At 31.4% G+C, this 1,945-nt stretch overlaps 1 non-coding gene across 1 annotated transcript; it reads left to right on the top strand.

Annotated features, from left to right (window-relative positions):
- The first annotated feature begins 631 nt into the window (after positions 1–631).
- Positions 632–758, top strand: LOC124968743 (small nucleolar RNA SNORA40). Its single transcript, XR_007105831.1, has one exon. It is a non-coding gene; the product is annotated as a small nucleolar RNA SNORA40 (small nucleolar RNA).
- Positions 759–1,945: the final 1,187 nt, after the last annotated feature.

The following is a 1,945-nucleotide window of genomic DNA, read 5'->3' as shown; positions in this document are numbered from 1 at the left end:
CACTGTGTTAACAATATTATATTGAACCTTTAAAGCATATTAGGTACGTAGATTACAGATTAAGTATTCATGCATCAATATTATTAAAATTAAACAATAATTTGTATTAAAAGTTGAAATGAAATGGAAATTGAAAGTAGAAGAAGAAATGGAATAATATTTTAACCAACTTGAGAAAAAATAACTCTCAAACTCTTATTTTATATTCAGCGGGAACTTTTTCAAGAGAAAAAACAAAATAAAGACATTTCCAAACAAACAAAACCTCGGAGAATTTATTGCTAATAGTTTCTAAGAAAATTCTAAAAGAGATCCTTCAAACAAAATAAAATATGCCAAGATGGAAGGCCTGATATGCATCAGGGTATGAAAAGCAAAGATGCTGATAAATATGTGGGAAATGCAAACATTCTGTGATCATAAAGGACTAATAGTAAGTATGGGGTTTACAGTCAAAGTACAATTAGAATTTTAGACAAAAGAGCATAGAAAACTGGAGAGGAGAATCAGGGTTAGAATTATTTGGTGAGTAGTAAAGATACAGAATTTTCTCCCCATAAATTGCTAAATATGTGCATTAAAACTAGTTAGAACAGTAATTAAATAGTTGACATAAAGCATATAATTTCATAGCACTTGTGTGTGTTTTTGTTTAACTGTGGACAAAGACTTGTAGACAAGTGCAAAAATTAAATCCTCTTTTGAAACCCAGAACTCTTTGTTCAGTATGAGTTTTGATACATATAAGCAGGAATACTATACCTAAGATAGTTTAAAGTGATGGGATATTGATAAATGAAAAGGCTATGATCAGAAAATGATGCATTGGGTTGAAGATATATCATACTGCATTTAACTGTTGAATTGGCATTATTCCACATCTGTACTACTGTTATAATAGGAATAAATATGATTTGAACTCATTGATGTTTAGAAAGTATTAGCACTTGAGAACCAGGAAGATCCATTTACCCCAAAAGTATAAGGCTTTGTTTCTATTGTTTCTGGCTGCTTGCTTCCTCCTATTTGCTCCTAGGAGCCTAAAATCAATTACTTGAAGGAATTAAATCCCAAATATCCTAGATAAAGAATGGTGAAATCATCAGTATTATGTAATTCAAGTGGAAAAAGAATGTGGGCTGTTGGGACAACTAGATCAGCATCAGTTCTTTTAAAAAGGGTATCCTTGAGATGGAGATGGAGAACAAACAAATCACAATGGGAAATGCCTTAAATAAAAATTTATTGAACTTAAATTACAAATTTTTAAAAGAAATAAAACATATCATTTCAAAACAGGTATTAATTTTTTTTAATTCAAAAAAATACAATCCAGAAGAAGGCAAATAAAAATAAGGAAAGGACCTAGGAAAGCAAAGAAATAGGTAAGTATGGAAAAATAGAATTTACACAGTATGAAATAGACCTAAATGCACGAGAAATCATGATAAAAATAAACTATTGAGTAAAAGACAAAAATCAGGTAAAAATATTATTTTTAAGTCATGTGTTATAAAAGACTGAAAGAGGATTGGCAATGATAGCCCACAAGCTGTATCTGGTCCCTGCCTATTCATGTTTCTCTGGCTAACGGTTTATGGTTTTAAACGGTTAGGGTAAAAAAGAAGTATGTGTGACAGAGACCACATGTGACCTGCAATGGTTAAAATACTTTGTATCTGGTTCTTCACAGATACAGTTTGCTAATCACTGCTCTAAAATATAAATCATAAGATCCAAAGAGGAGAGAGATTGGAGCCAGATCTATTAATTTTAGAACACCTAATTCCTGTTAATATCCAATACTAGCTAGATACATGCTCATTTTTCTGAATATCACTTTTGTCAGCCTCCCTTGTAGTTAGGCATGGCCAACAGGAAGTGAACAGAAGTGATTTAAACACGTTCCAGGTCAAGTCTTTAAAACAAATGCATTCCCTTCCCA

This window comes from Sciurus carolinensis, chromosome 1 (genome assembly GCF_902686445.1).
Source record: "Sciurus carolinensis chromosome 1, mSciCar1.2, whole genome shotgun sequence".
NCBI lineage: Eukaryota > Metazoa > Chordata > Mammalia > Rodentia > Sciuridae > Sciurus > Sciurus carolinensis.
This window is presented reverse-complemented; position numbering and strand designations above follow the sequence as displayed.